This window comes from Anabrus simplex, chromosome 1 (assembly GCF_040414725.1).
Source record: "Anabrus simplex isolate iqAnaSimp1 chromosome 1, ASM4041472v1, whole genome shotgun sequence".
NCBI lineage: Eukaryota > Metazoa > Arthropoda > Insecta > Orthoptera > Tettigoniidae > Anabrus > Anabrus simplex.
In genome coordinates, this window is record NC_090265.1 from 1,186,604,160 (window position 1) to 1,186,624,349 (window position 20,190).

Here is a 20,190-nt window from a genome sequence, read left to right on the forward strand (position 1 = left end):
AGATTTTTGGTCTTTGTTTTGACTTTTCTTATCCATTCTATCATCAAATCGACATCAGTGACGGACCTGGTTAGCCGTCAACGTTATGTTCCTAAGATACCGGGTTCAATCCCGACTGAGTTCGATAACGTTTGAGGGTGCTTAAATCGAACGACTGTGGTATTGGTTTCTCGCATGCTAAATAACTCCTGCGGGACAAAATTAGAAGATCTTGGAATCTTTTAAGAACTATAAGCAATTGAAAAATTATTATTATATTATTATTATTATTATTATTATTATTATTATTATTATTATTATTATTATTATTATTATTATTATTATTACGTATATTACTAAAACGTTCGTAAACTACACATTAGCATTTTAGAGAACAACGTTGAATTCTCGAGTTTAAGTAATATACTACCAGGTTCATCAATGTGGCACACCAGCAGCATCTGGTGTGATGGTCTTTCATGTAAATCATTAATTCCAATTGCTCCTCACTAATGGGAAATATACATAATGAATACTTGATGATGTCTTCATGATATCCGCTGAGTGAACAGGCCGCAGATCTCGCTCACTTCTCTCATGTTAATGTTGGAGACACCACGATCTAAGCTCCAGGGATCATGAGTTACGTGACATCCAAGCATACACCATCCGCTTAGCGCACTCTAGCATCGGCAATCCCTAGTCACGGCCTTTTCGCTACCATTACCCATCTTTGCCTTCCTCAACATTTCCTTCCTTTATTCCTTCCCTTCTTCCTTTTTTTCTTCTTTGTTATTCCTTTTCTTACCGCCTCACTTGCTTTTCCATTGTATTCACCTATTTCATTTTCCCCTTGTCATTCCAGCCTTATGTGTACTTCCCTCCCCTAGTCTTAGCTATATTATTTCCTCTCCAAACCCGCTAAACACATTTCCTCCTAGTACCTGTATATTTTCACATTAATGAATCTATCTTCTGTTCCACCTACCTCTCCCCCGTAATAGTTGAGAATGCCAGGACATGGTCTGAGATAGGACTGACGATCCTTTATTATTACAAAGTAGATAATTGTATATTATTCCAGGATACTCCACATTAACTCGAGAAAGATACCAATCCTTGTGATATTTTTAAATAAAAGGTCACGTCCCTCTTGTTCGGATTTCACGTATATCTGAAGGTCATGTGGGTATGATCATGTTGTCAGTGGACACACAAAACCACGAGCTTGCCTTTGCTTTTAAACACATGATAACATCACGTGTCAATGGTTATAAAAAAAAACAGAGAAGATAGAGTCTTCCACATGCACACCACGCTAATAGGCATACCAATCTACAGTTCGTTCGTTCGTTCGTTCGTTCGTTCTTCAACTCGAAGGGTGGTTTGATTCTCAACAGCTACACCATCAGCAGTCATAGATAGCCTAGATATCACTGGGGAGTTCTTCTACCTACCCTAATAATAGCAATTTTGTGTGTTCATGTTCTCTTCAGCAACTATCGGGGTTAGGAGACACCAGGGTCGAATTTTATCATAAAATGGTTTATTAATCACCGTGTTAACAAATACATTGGCAAATGCCTTTTCTATTCAATACCAAAGGGCTGCACAGAGATTCGACCGTGATGCCTTCAGCACATAGGTGCTACACTTTATAAGAAAACGATGCTCGATCACTCCAGAAAGATCGAATGAACCATAGTTGAGCCCATACGTCAGTACTCAAGAGTCGAGAATATAATCCAGTTCTTCAAAGTAACAGTTAGGTGACCATGGTGACTGTTGTTTTTAAGGTGAAATCCAAGTAGATAACCCTTCCCTCTTACTACCAACGGAGCGTGAAGGCGGAGTGGCACAGTCACGGGTTTCCCGTTAACATGGCCGTGGTCGAATCCCAGCTAATGCATGTGGGATTTTTGAAGTGAAAAATACGTCTCTTTGATTTTGATTCAACGTAGAACTGGGCATCCCTTGGCTATGATCTCCATATCAGCAGTCCGTAAATCAACATACTTGCTTGCTCGCATTTCTTTAAATTAGCAGAGAAGAACGTTAAGTTCCGACCATTCGAAGATTGAAGGGGTCGGCAAAGACAGGAGAACTGCAAATAGAAGCAGAAAAAGAAAATAAAGGTCACTTCAAAAATGAAAATACCGGAAAAATAAAGTGAAGGACCTCGATGGGAGTTCATTCATGACCAAGTTCGATATCTCCAGTCGCTTAAGTGCGGCCAATATCCGGTATTCGAGAGATAGTGGGTTCGAACCCCACTGTCGGCAGCCCTGAAGATGGTTTTCCATGGTTTCCCATTTTCATATCAGGCGAATTGGGGCTGTACCTTAATTAAGGCCACGGCTGATTCCATCCTACTCCTAGCCCTTTCCTGTCCTATCGTCGACCTATCTGTGTCGGTGCGACGTAAAGCAACTTGTAAAGAAATTTCCGTTATGTGTTCCATGGTCCATCCTGTATTTTCTCCTTTAGGTTTCAATGTAAATTTAATTTTGCTTACTAACCTAAATTTCCTCGGTAATACATCTTCATTTATTTCCACTAACCAAATCTTGAGTTTTTCCAGGAAGATTGCCAGGTGTAAAAGTTCTTTGTTAGTCAGTTGTTATCCATTCTTTGTAGGTGTCCGTAGAATTCTAATCATCTGTTTCTAATTATCTGTATTTTCTCTGCGACTTAATACATTTCCTGTGGTTTATTTTTCATTCAAATTCCATTTTCGAATTTTGAGCCTAGGATTTTTCTGAGAAATTTGCTCTCTTGTTTTCCGATATTTTTATTTGGGATATGCCACCAGTTATCAAGATTTTGGATGCATGTACCTCTGGTTTGATGGCTGTGTTGTAGTGTTGTATTTTTTTCTTTTTTAATGTTTATTTTTGTTGTGCGTTTCAGGTGATTTGGTAAGCTGTTTGCAGTTCAGCAGTTCTTTCTTCCTTTAATTCCCGATTTATCCCTGCTGGTTGAATAATTTCACCTAGATAAATGTATACACTTGGGAGATTTCTCAGAATTTGGTTAATAATGGCTGGTTGTCGAATCTTGATTTAATTCCTTCCAAATTTTGAGTATTTTCAAATCAAACTTGGTGTCCGGTTTGGCCGCTATTTCGTACAGTTTTTTCTACGGACTAGATTGCTTCTTGTCTGTCGTTGGAAAGGATTACAAGGTCATCTGCGAAAACTAAGCAATCAAGCTAAATTTTCTTTTAAAGTATACCTAAGTGTGAATCTTTACTTTCATTTTTCCCATTCACAAGTCATTTTCCAAAACTAGATAGAATGGTAGTGGGGATAATTCATCTCCTTGTCGAACACCAGTTCTGATTTCGAATGGTTCAAAAATTTCTCCCAGACATTTAAGTTTTGATATTGTGTTCATTAGATTCCTTTCGAGCAATTCTCTTGTTACCCTGCCGATTTGGAATTCCTCCAGTGTGCTGAACAGTGTCTGTCTATCTATGGAGTCATTCGCCTTCTTGAAGTCAACAAAGGTGATAACTGTTTATTTGAATTGGGAATTTTAAAATGGTTTTTTGGTTTAGGATTTGTTAATGCAGGATCTTCCTTTTCGTAATTCTGCCTAATAATCTCCAATTAAGTGGTCCGTTTATTTTTCTAATCTATTAAGTGAGGCTTTAGAGAAAATTTTGTAGATGACCGAGTGGATAGAAATTCCTCTGTAGTTATCAATAACTGTTCTATCGCCCTGCTTGTGAAGTGGGTGAATTAACACACATTTCCATTTAGTGTAATAATAATTGTACCCAAGGTACACCCGCTCCGTGCATTTAAACCAAGCGCGTTTTAGAACGCCATCTGTAACATAGACTCTGAAACTGCTCGTGGAAGAAGTTTGGACGTTTATCATCAGATGTCTATAATGTCGACTTGTGTACACCATCTGGTGCGAGGATGAACAATCAATTTTCAAAATAATTTTGTGTGTCAAGGTTGAATTGTTTGTAGATTGTTTTTGGTGTTCTAATGTTTCTAGCACTTCTATATCTTCCTGCCGATTTAAAAAAATTAACCAATAAGGATTTTTTTAAATTTATTGAATTTACCAATAAGAATTGTGGGTGTGTCCAGGGCTTCGGCCCAGAGATTTCTGGAACCTTCCTCTCCGCTATAAAAGCCGGCACCTTTTGTGCCATATTGTCTCCTAATCGCTCCAGTCCAGCAACAGAGTGTGTTAGTAGAGGAGGCAGAGGAAGGCTTGCCTCGTCCATCTCCGGAAGATCCACCAGCTCAAGGTAAAGAGAGGTATATTTTAATCATATAATAGTCTCAGAAATCTAACTCGAGAGGAATGTTTCAAAATTCTTTCTTAATATAATGGCCATGTACATTCTCAATCTGGTTTAAGATCTTAATTTAACTCAGCGAATAAAGAGTGGGGGCCCTCTTGTATTCCCCTTCAACTTGGTATTGAGGTGACTATGATTTTATAATCTCTTAATTTTGTAACTGAAAACTTTCTCACCATCTAGTCACCTCCGTAGTATAGGCTTAGCCTCTGCAACTTTGGGTCATAAGCCCACATAGGGTTTCAATGATGTTGTAGTGAACTCCAAAGGCGCGCAAGAGTTCGCCTCCTAACATTTTTATTTTCGACCAATAACTTTATCCTTTTCTTTTCACTAAGACCAGGTAGAATGGGCACTTATTGCCCCTGTTAAAGTTAACTACTGTTATTCTATTCCCTATGTAAATTCCACTGTCGAGCAGATAAGACAGTGAATACGGTTTGGTTTTGGTAAAATGTAAACTGTCCTTTAAGAGGTCCGGATCTTGTAAATTTCAGAGAATAGTCTGTTAGAGAGTAATTGTGTGGATCAAAATGCTCCTTGTAAACGTAGTAAATTTTGGAGCTCAGTTTTCTTGTGGATAAATTTTGTAGCTGGAGAGCTTCAAGCTCATGTTGTTAAATCATGTTGTCCGATTGTTCTAGATTTTCCTAACATTGTTTCTCGAGCTAACGAGCTAAACGTTTGTACCTAATTATTTGTTATTGTCTAACAAAGTTTAAAATCTGAACAATGAGAAAAAACCTAGGAAAGAAATAAAATTGCGAGTTTTATTTTTAAATTTAAATTTGATCTTTTCTCTATCCAACCATTCATGCCCGCAGATTCTTGCACTTCTGTCTACCAGGGTATCCCCCTAATAATAATAATAATAATAATAATAATAATAATAATAATAATAATAATAATAATAAATCTCTTCATAACAGAATGGAACCCATAATAGACAAACAAAATGGAGAATAAAAAGGTGGGTTCAAAAAATGCATATCATGTGCAGAAAAGATTCTAAACCTGAAAACTATCATACGAGACAGGGTTACAAAGAACAAAACCTATGTCATAGTTTTTGTGGACTTCAAAAAAGCGTACGAGTCAGGAGACAGAGGAATTTGGGGTTGATACAAAATAAATCAATATAATTAGCCAAACTCTGACTGAAACAAAATCCAGAATGAAATTTATAGCAGAGATCTCATATGAATTTGAAATTAAAACCGGTGTCAGGCAGAGAGATGGGCTTTCTCCGATTCTTTTCAATATCGTCCTGGAAAAGTTAATACGAGTGTGGGAAGAACGACTTAAAGAAATGGGACTTCATCAAGAGATAAGATTAGATTCAAAGCCCAAAGGGGTTGCTGTAAACTGTTTGGCCTTTGCTGATGACATAACAATCATCTCTGGAAGTATAGAGACTGCCTTAGAGCAAATCAACCTTCTGAAAGGCATAGCAGGAAAGAAGACTATATTCATGTCAAATATTAGGGATTCACCGGCAGCACTAAAACACAGTACGGGAAAGTCATCAAGGTTAATAAATTTGAATACCTAGTTGAAATAATTCAGGTTAATGGACTCGATAACGAAGCAAAGAGATGAAGAGCAATAAAACTGGAACTAGCATACCAACTCACTAAAGATACCTACAATAAGAAGAACCTCTCGAGGAAAACTAATATAAAACACTACAACACAGTAATAAAACCAGAGATTCTTTATGCCACAGAACGCATGTTCTCTATGAAAACTGGTGAAATAGAAGAGATAGAGGAAAAAGAAAGGAAAATATTGAGGAAAATTTGGGAACCATTGAAAACGAAGGGAGGAGAATTTAGACATAGGAGGAATAAAGATCTATACAAGGATGAAGACAATTAAAGGCTGTTAATCTCGATCAGAAAGAGGAGATTATTTTTTTTTTGCTCACATAATGAGGATTGATAACAGTAGATTGACAAATCAAGTGTTTAACCATGTTTACAAGAGCAAAAACGGCAACCAGTGGATCCAAGAAGTAAAAAGGATATGACAGAGTTTGGAATAACAGATGATGTAATACATGACAGAACAACTTTCAGAAGATTGATACAAAATTTCTAGGGGTGTCCAGGAGAAGGAAAAGAGGAAAGGTAATAATAACATCTGGACGCAAGAGAGGAGCAAACAGGAAAGTGAAAGGGTGAAGAACTATTGGAAGTCAAGAAAAGGTTTAAAATGTATGCACAGCGTTATATTCCGCGGTCCTTAGATAGCCAAAATCGAAGAAATAATACATGAGTAATAATGAAAATCCACAGCCTGTTTGCAGTCATTCGACCGGGTCAGAAATGTAATGAATGAAGGCCCCCATCTAGCTGCGAGGATAGGAATTGTGCTGGCTGCCGAAACCTGTCGCACTCCTTTGGGGCCAGGATTAATGAATGACAGATGAAATGAAATGATACTGGAGAGTGTAGCTGGAATGAAATATGACAGGAAAAATCGGAGTACCCGGAGAAAAACCTGTCCTGCCTCCGCCTTGTCCAGCACAAAAGCACAAATCTCACGTGGAGCGAACGGGATTTGAACCACGGAATCCAGCGGTGAGACGCCAGCGCGCTGCCGCCTGAGCCAAGGAGGCTCTTAAGAAATAATAGCGTGTGTGTGTGTGTGTGTGTGTGTGTGTGTGTGTGTGTGTGTGTGTGTGTCATATGGCACTTGAAGAGCCCTGAACTTGTTAAGAAGAATTCTGTCCCAAGAAAATTACCTACAGGTAATGGCGTAGCACGAGAACATCATATGAACTACTTCAGGCGTACTGCTTGATGTCGATGACCAGATTCGCTGCCCGTCATATCAAGAATCTCCTCAATAGCTCTGGTGAGACAGAGTAAACTCCATTTCAACACACAGATCATGACTGAAATACTTTGAGAGCCTAGAATGGAACCCAGACTCATTATTATTATTATTATTATTATTATTATTATTATTATTATTATTATTATTATTATTATATTATTACAGAAAAATGTATTCCACAGTACACATCTGGTGCCTATAAAAGGGCGCTGAATGTGTGCAGCCAATACACCACTGTTCGCTAATCCCGTGTGAGCCATGTGGAATTACAGAATAAGGACTACTGTTTACTGTTAACACCATTGTGTTGTAAAGTATTTCAAACTTTGTTTCCACAACAAACAATAATGGATCAGTTACATCTATCTGCATTTTTTTTTAAGTTGTGGACGAAGGGAGTGTGTCTGTGTGTGTGCGCTTATGGTCAGCGCTTTCATCCATATTTGGTAGAGAAGGGGTTTGACAATGAGGGGCGTTAAAACGCCTGTTTTCCAGACGACACATCCGTATTTCCTGCGGTTCGATTTAACACTGACCAAAGAATTACACACTTTTTTTTTATCAACTCATTTTATCAAATCTATTTCGAGATACATGATAAACACGCCCAATCCTTACAGAGGAAGATGTTTACCGCCCAATGGTCAACTATGTGTTTGGGTCAATAGATTATCTATTCAGAGCTAAACTGATTCATTTATATTCAACTAATGCATCTTTTACCTAATGTACTTTCTTTGGCATGGTCATATCTTTGTTAACTTTTGTCATATTTACCAAAACATTCTCATCCTGAACCTATCGAACAAATCCGGGGCACCTCCATCTTTTTCCTATAGATCTAGCTCTCCTTCTGATCAGATATTGCCAAATGATTGCCTTGTCACCAACTTGATTAAGTGTATCTTCAGTCGTGAGAAAAACAATGGCAAACTGCCTCACTCTTCTTCATGCACGGTACTCCTCATTCCGGTACCCCCTAATTGCGGTTTTTTTACAACAGCTATTTCAGAATCCAACCAGTCTCCATGAAAAGATTAGATATTAATTCGGTCTGCCCATCTCAACTTCAGGATTCATCTTAAAACCAAATTTGATAATGGCGTGTGACTTACAGACAAGCCTGTAGCACGTCTTTGGTATTGCCGCCTGATAGATGTCTGTGAGAATTGGGCACTGCCTACGATGAATTCTAATGCTGAAAACTGCACACACATCCAGCCCCCGAACCATCGGAATTAAGGAGTAAAGGTTAAAATCCCCCATACAGCCGGAAATCGAACCAGCGACCCCTTGGGATTAAAGGCTGTCTGCTCCATGTGTCAGTATTAAGTTACGAAAAGAAATGTATATCCACATTCTTTGGAGTCTAAAGAAGAAAGAGAACTTACCTTCAAAAATTGTCCTCAAAATGGCAACCGCCAGCTTCAATACAACCTTCCGGTCTGCCATGTAAGGATTGACATACACGTTCTAGCATTTCATCATAAATTCCAGCGCAGGCACCAGTGATACGGTGCTTAATATCTAGAGTAGTCGGTATGTGCTTGTAAACAGTGTATTTTATCCCCAGAGAAAAATTTAAAAGGGATCAAATCCAATGAACGGACCGGTCAAGTTGCAGGACCCTATCGTCCAATTCAACGATTTGGAAACAACCGGTGAAGACAAGCTGTAGTACCTCGTGCAATATGCACTGAACAGCCATCATGCGAATGCAGTGTGTGAGAGTTCTGTTAGGAGTTTGAATTACTTTTCAGAACCTAGTTTTCCTACTATAAAGAAAGGTCCTTTCACATGATGTTCCACCTGACGAAGTCAATGGGAATTGTTTACGAACCAATAGTGCATGTTTTGGAGGTTTACTTGGCCATGATTTGTAAATTTTGTTTCACCACCAAACAAGTTACGTGGTAAATCTGGTGTATCTTACCTTAATACCAATGGACAAAAGTGAACGGTTCTCAACATCGTTTCCATGCAGTTCGTTATGGAGGGAGACATGGTACGGATGGAACTTCTGACGGTGGAGAACGAGTAGTACGCTTGCCTGATTCATGCCTCTTGCTCGTGCGATTGTACGGGAATTAACGTGCGGATTTACAGCACAGCAGCCAGACCATCAATATTTCATCCTATTGTCCAGTCAATCGTTTGTTTCTGTTACACTTTCTAGGTGTTGCACCTCCAGTTTCACGTAATCGACTGAAGAGGTTCGCAAACAATTGATGGATAACTACTGGGGTATAATTCCGCGTAAAGAGCTCGTGAACGAACAGCATTCTTCCTATATTCTCTATGGACCATTAACATGTCGCTTTTTTAGGCTAGGTTAATTCCATCTTCCACCACGTCCTACTTCTTGAACTATCACAATGTAACTGAGAAGGAAGTCACTGACATTCTAATTCACTCTAGTTTTTATTTTCCTAATGTCAATAGGCATTGTTCCATTTGAAAATTATAAAGTTCTAAAATAATACACATTATAACAATTATTAAAATCTGAGTAAGGGCTACAATTATGAGCCCTTTGTTGTATGCATGTTCAGTCCGTCAGCGATGCCGCTGGTGGGATCCTCAACAGCTCTGCCGTCAGCTGTCATAGATGGCCTAGGCATCACTGAAGAGGCGTACTAGGGAAATGAGGAGTGAGGTAGTTTCCCGTTGCTTTCCTCACCGAGCCAGAGTTGCTATTACATATCAGTCTGCCAAGCCCACTGAAATGCAACATTTTCACACCATTCATAGCAGGGACGGGCTGCAAAAGGATTGGCATTACCAGCATCGCTCATACCTCAGTCACTTTCATATTTGCAAAGCCGAGGATAAGACAGAGACAGATCTATGAAAGTAACAAAATTTCTCTAGGTTATACCAGAATACATAGTGCACTGTGAACACTACGTCCTGCCAGCAAAGGCATGAGCCCCTTGTTACACTTCATTTGTGGAAACAGCACAGCAAGACCACTTTCAATTTCAGAAATATTTGGCGTGAACATTTTAGGGAGTGTTTATGGACAAACACAAACACACATTCCCCCAGTTAGGGGAATTAACCAGATTCGGCCAAGAATAAAAAAGTAGATCCCTGGAATCACAGAACAGACCTTGACGCTGACCATTCAGCAAAGTAGTCTGACGTCTGTACTGATTGTGTATTTCTAATTAATTGGACCAGGATACAGAAGAAAAGTCCCGTGACCTATTCTGCGTAACATTCCGGTATTTTCTTACAGTAGAAAGGAGAAAATGCGACGAACCCGTTTTCGGAATGAGTGAGAATGCTATTTCAATCCTCTTCTGTGTGATAGCACCTAAGTTTGAGTGTAGACTGTTCCTGTCACTAGAAAATGGACGGAAAACTATTTAGTTTAAAACAGTTATAATAATAATGTTATTTTTAAACAATTGATGACAGTCTAAAGTAAAGGAGCTTAAATTCCCTTGTCTCTGGACGGATACATTATTTTACTGGTAGCGTCAGTATATTCTATGTTTAAATGAGCCAAAAAAATAGGAATGTTGGTAGTGTAGGATATTGTTGCTATGAAAGATAAAATAATGGTATTATGTGATTCATCAAGTACTTTTCTCAACGAAAACCTGAAAGTAGCGATTTTGCTTCACGATATTCCAATGCACAATATTAGACCATATCAAAACCTTGCTAAATGTTAAGAAATTCTCCGTGTCGCTTTACAGGATAACTCAGGATTGGCTGTCCATTCGTAATCCGAGAGGTTGATTGAATCATCAAATGGCTTCAGCAGAGCTTATGCAGGTACAGGAGAATCACAAAAATCGATGATAACGTTATACTGATGTGTACAAAGCAAGATGAGGAAAGAGGTAGTTTTCTTTGGCTTTACCCAGTGAGCCTCAAAATCAATGCTCAAAAACCAAAATTTTTGCCCATCTTTCCCCTGCAGAATGCAATGTCTCAGTCTCAAATGTGACTCTGTAGAATATGTATAAGACTTTTCATACCTTGAGAGCATCTTCTCTAACGATGAACCTCGTGGAAAATGGACTCCGTGATGCCCACTTGGGGTTTGGTTGATTTTCCAACACATGATGTGTATAAAAGTGTCACCATGGATGTGTAACTTGTACTCCATCAGCGCGACTTTAAGAAACATGAACATATCCATCAACTGAAACTTGGTTTCCTCTGAAATATAAAATGAGAGAACCATGCTTCTAATATTTCTAGTCCTGCAATTCTTTAGAAAGCATGTATGAACAGTGTTGAAGCCCCAATCATTGACCATCGGCTTAAGTGGACTGAGCAAGGCTGTCGTCTGAGTGGCACCAGGCTTCCTCACCAAATGGTGAACCTTGCTCGGTCTCAAGATCCCACAGTGTCCATTTAAAGCGTTATAAAGATTAGCGTAGACAAATCATGAAGGTCGACAATATCAACCCTCAAATCTTGGACATGCTTCCCAAGGATCACTTCCATTGGCGTCGAACCTTTACTAATGTTGAACTGTTTGAGCAAGAACTTCATAGACATAAAGATGTGACTTCCCCTCTCGGAGAACAATCATCAAATGAGAAATGCAACCATTCAAGCTAAGGGCGCCAATCTTTAAGTTGAAGACTTAAAGATAAAAATTTATAATCAAGCTTGGACGGACTCTTATCACAGGGGTGGGGTGATAGTACACTAATCATTAAGCAGGAGAATTAAAAATCAAAAGGCTAATTAAGGCAGATTGATTAAAGTGAACAAGAAAAATACTATTTATTATATTTACTATAAATGACGATGGTTTAACGAGAACTGACTTTAAAATAGAAAATGAATTTAACAAAAAATTGAATGACTCTACTTCGCGAAAACTTGCAATATCTTTAACTCGCTTGCTCACCATGTAGTCTTGTTCTGCTGGTCCTTGGAAAGCTTCCATCCTTGTAGCGGGAACATCATCGGTCGTCTTTGAGATCTCTTCATCTGCAGCTAAGTACCATTCCTGCCTTGCCAATTGCACCTCCCACTAATTGGAAAATGACTTCAAAACTAACACTCCCTATTATGCTCTATCCCATATATTGGAGATAAGCCCTAAGTCATAGTTAGAAGAACCACCTTGGGTTATATGGAGAGGATACTCAATTAAGAATCCTTCCAACTTTATTGAAAATGTTCTCTGAAGTTTCATTTCTATCTAGATTAAAACTATCTATTGACTTAGACTGGTTCAAACCGGTCTTGTAGCCGTGCTGTACGTAATTCCTGATGAGAGTGGCTATACACCCCTCATTCAGAATTTCTAAGTATCGAGACGAAGAATCAAGTAGATTATCACGTAGAAGATCAAGTAGCGAATGAATACGTAGAATAATGTAGAGAGAATCGTAGAAGATCAGAAGATCAGTAGAAGATGAAGCCACGAGCTCCAACACGCCCTTTTATAACCTTCTCTCGCGCTAATTACAGGTCGCTACACGTGGTCCAATCAGATGACACGTCTCTCCCCACTCCAGATATTAGAGTTGACGGGCCATAACCAAGATATCAACTGTTCTTCTATTCGTCCTTTCACTCAGTATCCATGGCAACATGACGCTCCTTTGAAAATATAGGCGTTGATCAGTTCGAATAATTCTGGTCGAAATACGGTAGCTTACGTTACCACGCTTGAACACGTGCTCGCTTTTCTCAGAACTTGATGTCTAAATTTGTCCTTCCTCCCTCCTCGGTGATGTGGCAAGATAGAGGAAATCTACTGCAAGTTAATTTTAAACAAATGTCGCAAGAATCTAAGTGAATATTAGAATATTCAGCCCTCGTTTATAAGTCGTAGTTACAAAGTAATGAAATGATAGTGAGCAAATGATTAAACATGAATTATAATACAATTACATACTAAAATAAATATTATGACGTTAAATTCCTGAATTAATTACACATAATAAAATTAACATAATTATACTGTAACGTCTGGAACGTTACAAAGAGTCTAAACAATAGACACACACACTCCACCAGTTGCAGCCCTATCCTCGCCGATCCATCGAGTGCAATCTTTGTGGATGCATATTTCATGTTGGCATTGATTTCTTCTGTTGTCGGAAGTGCAAGTAAAAATAGCACTGAGCACAAATTGACTGTAATAAGAATAAATTCTCTATTCGGAAACGCGGAACTACCGACTACGATTCGTTGAGCCAGAAAATGCTATTGCAACATGACTCACACTATCAATATAAATAAACGCGATATATATCTTAAGAACTGCACTGAGAAATCTCTTAATGATGTTGAAACATGTATGCTGTATACTGAAATAAATATGACCAAGTATTGGCTGACGGATTTAGCTGCTGAGCTTTATTAAATTTATTAAGAGTAATTTGTCGATATTGGTTAATATGACTTTCCTTCTTCTTCTTCGCCTTCTTCTTCTTCCTCTTCTTCTATGCATATTCATTGACTACAGAAAGTTTTCTTTTTCTCAAGCTTGAATTTACCTAACTGATTAAGGAATATGAGAAGCCAGTGAAGAGGATACTGAATTGAGCTGTTTCCCTCCCGTCGCTTTGCATGTTAGCGGCGAGCTCTCAGAAAGGCTGTCACGCTACAGTCCGCTGGGGATTATCGTCCCTAAACCAACTAAAACAATTTACTTACAGTTACAGTAAGTTCTCCCAATTGCTGTGCCCTTTATTTCGCAGATGACGCAACAGTGTAGTTACACACATTATTTTTCAGGCAAATGCCTACTACGTTTGACTCATTCATTTTTATTTTATTTATTTGCTTTCGGTTTTAACGATCATTTAGCCAGCTACAATTTTGTATGTTTCTGGTTGATGATTAATTATGAATTGACTTGATGAACTGAACTTACACATTTATGACGAACACAAACAGCCAGGCCCCGAGTCGGAGAAATTAACCAGACGATGATAAAATCCCCGACGCTGCCGGGAATTGAACCCGGGACCCCAGTGACCAAAGGCCAGCACGCTCACCATTTAGCCACGGAGCCGGGCGACTAACTCATTGATCAACATGAGGATTGACTTGAGACTATACTTGCCATGCGTTTCGCTGACGCAACCAGACCTCCTTCACTCACATCAAGTACTTGCCCGCACAGTGTTGATCGTCACCGGATCCGGTATCTAAACATGTTTAATCGTTGGCTACATTCTGATATCTACGAACAAAATTTTAAGAAGGGAAACAACCATTTTCTTCAACAAACTTTTTCCGATAGTACTAGTACTTGAGTTATTAACATCCGCCTCTATAGCTGAGAGGTTTCGGACAGAGATAATGAGGAAAGTGGAAAAGCACTAGTCTTAAGTTCTTAAGTCACGTCGACATTCAAAAGCTACTAAATGTGTGCATCTGTCCCGACCATTTCAATGCTAGTTGAGTTTGATTTATTCGAGCCAAAATCAGGATAATGCAAGGATAGCTCACAGTATAGTAATATGTTCCAGGCTTGTTCTCAATTAATTCAAGAAGTGTGAATGCAAGCATTATAGCAACACAGCCAGTGATACACCGCTAATACACACGATCAACAAAGTAACGTCATTTAATGAAGGCAATTAACTTACCCTGTTATTCGTGGGTAATTACTCTAATAATTGTATAGAACGATTGGAAGATAACAAATTTAGAACTAAAAATAGCCTATTTGAAGAAGATCCTCAAACGAATTGAACATAATTTGTTGTCGAACTTATTTTTAACTTATAAACCGAGTTTATTTATGTAATCCTGTTCTTCACCTCTTTATACAGATGGGTAGTGCACGTAAAACGAGAACAATATTGTCATTTTTCATAATAGCATGTGTTTCCTCCGAAAAGGTCTGGTGCAGGTCTTTCGAGTTGACGCCGTATAGGCCAATGTACAGTAATTTAAACACTGTACTTTAAAATGAATTTTATGACGAATGCGTCTTTCATTAAAAGAGGGTATACATTCTAATTATATTTCCAAATTTCTAACTAAAACCTAACACTATAATAAACTTCATAATTCATAAAATGCCTTCAAAATCATAAGAATTCAAACTACCTAAGTAAGAAAATTTGCAGAATACCGTAAAATACACGACCACCATTTTGAGTATACCTACCGTCCAAATCGCGCATACAGGTGGATAGTCATTCTTATTTATTGTCTTAATCTGACTGCTTCACTTAAACGTATCAGTTCAAAGAATTTTTGAACCATGTAGTAGGCCTATATTCATGCTCGACTATGTATGAACGGCAGTTACAAGGGACTTGAGTGAAAAATAAAATATTTTTCACAAACAAATTGCTGTATGTAGCAGAATGATCAAGGAAAACTGCAATCACTGCACCATTCTTCCAATGAACAGAAATTATAGATAAACTAATTAAAGAAAGTGCAAAAAGTGTTTGAATAAGTTACTCTGGAAAATGGCTTCACGCCACTTGTATGAAATGAAAATAATGACATCAATAAACCCATGCAGAAGCTAATAATTTAGTAGTTACACAGATTTAGTTTTTTTAAACATTCTTTAGGCTCCTTGGAACGGTGAACGTAGAAGCCTTCGGACCAGAGGGTGCTGGTTTCAATGCCTGCCGGATCGGAATTTTATCTGTGTCTCATTATTACGTCTGGTTCATTTACACCCGTACGATTGACATCAAGAAAGTCATCCTCCCCTAAAACTGAACCAAGTCCACAAGTAACACATGTCGAACCCATGACCTAACCTGTGTTCGGAAAATGTGACACAGAAAGGAGAATATTTAAATAAAAATCATTAAACTCACTTCATTAATGCATAGTTGAACATAGTGACACACAAGGAACAGACGTATGATGCACAATTTTCGAGAAAATTCAGGAGTTGGATCATTGTACTGTGCAGGAAGGACTTCTCAACCAGGGACGGATGGAGACTATGTCGACCTGTAAACCGAAGTACGTACTGTACCCCACAGGGACATGAACCAAGGACTGCGGATCAAGTGAACAAGCATTTCTTGCTCTGGGAGCGTGTTCGTGGGATCTCGAAGCTTGGAACGCCACGGGCGAGGCTAGAACTGTTTGAGCTGTTGAACTGCTGAATCCCTGGATCGAAAGGCGGCAAAAGTTATCACAACGACAAGTCGTTGGTGAGCGAGAGAAGTAAAATTGATAACATCGTAATCTTGGAACCATCGTTAAAACAGCCTGGCCAACTTCGTTTTCTATATTAAAGGAATTAACGATTCTAATATTACTGCACTGTATAACGATTCAAAAGAACTGTTCGTGATTTGTGAATTTATTTAGAGTGTATGACGTCCTTTTTAGTAATCTCCTACCGGGCGAGTTGGCCGTGCGTGTAGAGGCGCGCGGCTGTGAGCTTGCATCCGGGAGATAGTAGGTTCGAATCCCACTATCGGCAGCCCTGAAAATGGTTTTCCGTGGTTTCCCATTTTCACACCAGGCAAATGCTGGGGATGTACCTTAATTAAGGCCACGGCCGCTTCCTTCCAACTCCTAGGCCTTTCCTATCCCATCGTCGACATAAGACTTGTCTGTGTCGGTGCGACGTAAAGCCCCTAGACAAAAAAAAAAGTAATCTCCTGTTAAAAGTGAGAATATACGATTACGTAACAGTGGAAAGTCACAGAGGTCATGAGTTAAATGTCTTCACACCCATTTGACAGGGGGAATCCCGTCAGTGAGCTGAAAATTGAAAAAAAAGTTATTTATTCATTACTGCGGATTCTGAGATCAGATTTCGTCTGGGCGAGTCTTGACTATAACATAAGACCACTGGTCACATGACTGTCGCACTATTGTGCCTCTGATACACCGAGAATAGTGTGTATGGGAAATTTGAGAGGAGGAAACTTCTCAGGTAATATAAGGTTTGGAAAGCGTCATCCCTGGGCAGTTCTTTTTTTTTTTATTTTGTCTTGTGAGAAACAGACGTGTCACCGTCTCGAGTAGCAGTTTCTTTTGTATGTGAATTTTTGTTTTAAAGAATAATGGCAATGTATTTAACAATTGGTGTATGAGAAGAGATATCGGTGATATATGAGGGTGCGCATTCAGCTTATTGGGTCGTAATTTTCAGTAAGAACTTGAAATATTATTATTATTATTATTATTATTATTATTATTATTATTATTATTATTATTATTATTATTATTATTATTATTATTATTATTATTATCGTTACTGTCATCACTAAAAACAAAGAAGGGACTATTGGAACCCTTATAATAATAAATATCGTTAGCAAAGACACAAGGCTTGACACTAAGACGTCACTAGTAAAATACATGTGGGCGTTTAATTAATAACCCTGCAGTAGTATTTTGATTCCGGGAACTTGGGTCAAAAATCAGGCGGTACGTAACGGGTCTAACTGCGTGTGTTGTGTGTCGTAGACATACGAGATTACAGTGCCAAGGAATGTAGAGTTTCCTCCTGGGAGTTCCAGTTCGGACCTGGTCATCAAAACAGCTGACATTGAAGCTATAAAGCAGTAGATCGACCTATGGGCACCCCGTGTCTACACGAGGTGTTCTGAGGATGGGGCTAAGTGCCATTATTTTACTAGCATAATTCCTATTACAACGGAATATCCATTTAATTTGTAAATAAGAATTGGTAGGGTTTGCCGGGCTGAGTGGCTCAGACGGTTGAGGCGCTGGCCTTCTGACCCCAACTTGGCAGGTTCGATCCTGGCGCAGTCCGGTGGTATTTGAAGGTGCTCAAATACGTCAGCCTCGTGTCGGTAGATTTACTGGCACGTAAAAGAACTCCTGCGGGACAAAATTCCGGCACCTCGGCGTCTACGAAAACCGTAAAAGAGTAGTTAGTGGGACGTAAAGCAAATAACATTAATTTGTAGGGTTTTTATTTAATATTTAATTGTGCTAAGTAAGGGCACAATGTTCAATTAGTAACAAGTATGAATTAATTAGATTTTTGTAAATACGGTAGATTTGATTTCTTATTTTATTCTTCATTTTCATTTGGAAATTTTCCCGTTTTTTTTTTTACATGGTTTGACCTATAGTAGAATGGTTAGTGCCAGTAGTGTCCATTGGAATGTTTTTCTTGTGTTGATTGGTACTCAGTCAGTTGTATCATCATGCATGCCAGTAGTATTTTGATGTAGTTTAGTCGTCGGATGGAAGGAGTGCCGGAGTGAACTGTCACGAGGTTCGAACCATGTTCTGCCATGTAGTTAGGCGAGAGACGGAGATTTTAATTTCGTTCATTAACTAAATAAATGGCTGTGATTTGAGAGGGCAATAATGTCATCCTGAGAACTTAGTAGACTCTTTGATGGAAGTATTTTAATTGCCAATTATTTAGTAGTGAATTCTTGTGTCAATGCACAGGGAGAAACGTAACATAGGAATACAGCAAAGGTTGGAAGCCGGGACTCTGAATTGGAAAGAGTGAACACCCGCTATGAAATGGAATATGAAATGAAATGCATCTGTGAATTAGTATATTAACGGGCTAAGTATGAGTTTATAAGCAACGGTAATATGAAAGCCGTGAAGGCAGATTAGGAATATATTTGAAAGCGAAGTTATGCGCCCGAGTTATGATGTGCGTCGGCTGACCGACTTGAGCGGCCATATATTTGCGTGACAGAGACACGCCCACCAGAGGGACCCCTGCAGAAGGAAGAGTGAGCGAAAATATTTTGGGAGGCGAAACATAGCCAGGGTTTTGGACAGTAGGGTCCCGTTTCCAAGACATGTGATTTGCCGTATGTGTTATGTGACTCGTTAAGTAGGTTACCTTTTCTTTTAAAGTACTTTGATCAGAGACTCAATTAGCTAGTGTAATGCAGCCAGTTTTGACTGAATATAATAGTTAGGGTTTTCAGTGCCCATATGCGGAGTCCAGTAGTCCAGTGATCACTTGTTCGAACCTCACACTGTGGAGATCCGTATTCATTCGTATCTATTGTATTATGGTTTGTTTCATTGTGGTGAGTGCATTTTATTTTGATTTGTCCAACACAGGTTCCAATCCTGGGGTTGATTGTGTGTATACTGGGTTCGATTCCGAACCAGAGTATTGCATGTTGAAATATCCTGTGTGTTTAGTATGTGTTATTTTACATCGGTATATATTTCTTTTCGTATAAGTTAGATCTAGGATCGGCTTCACTCAGACTTGTGTGTAAATATACCCCAGAGTTAATGGGGATAGTTTGAGTTATTCGTTTATTATTCCGTATATGCGAGGTCATGGCAAAATTTTATATCGATGGTACTTGGTACCGTCCTCAAAACAACTGAAACAATCTTCAACATGTTATCTGCGAAATTTTTAATTATTCATGTATGTTCAATATGGTTACTTTGCATCAGTTTTCGCAGTCATCAGGAGGGCAATAAACCCTTTGGTTTTAATATTTTAAAATTGTGTTCTCATTCGATTGTAGTTATATGACACCCGTATTCTCCTACCCTTTATGCCGCTAAGTTATTCTTATATATTTTTGATACCCACTTAATTTATACCCAGTTAACGACGCTGTAGATTCATCGCCGGAGAACCATTGGATAGGGGGGTGGGAGTACAGCACATCATGAACCAGAGATCACTGTAAGGGGTGTTGTACATTATCTGAGTATAGGTATCAGATAAAATGCAGGACTTGCCTGCCCCGAGATTAATTATGTTGAAACATCAAGTCACTTTTTTTTTGCTACGGGCTTTACGTCGCACCGACACAGATAGGTCTTATGGCGACGATGGGATAGGAAAGGCCTAGTTGGAAGGAAGCGGCCGTGGCCTTAATTAAGGTACAGCCCCAGCATTTGCCTGGTGTGAAAATGGGAAACCACGGAAAACCATCTTCAGGGCTGCCGATAGTGGGATTCGAACCTACTATCTCCCGGATGCAAGCTCACAGCTGCGCGCCTCTACGCGCACGGCCAACTCGCCCGGTCAAGTCACATTTACAATCATTATCAGCAGCATAGGACTTCTAAATAATCTAGTTCTTAAGAATCCAGTTTGATGACTAAATTCGAACGATCACCGTTACTTCGTTGGTCGT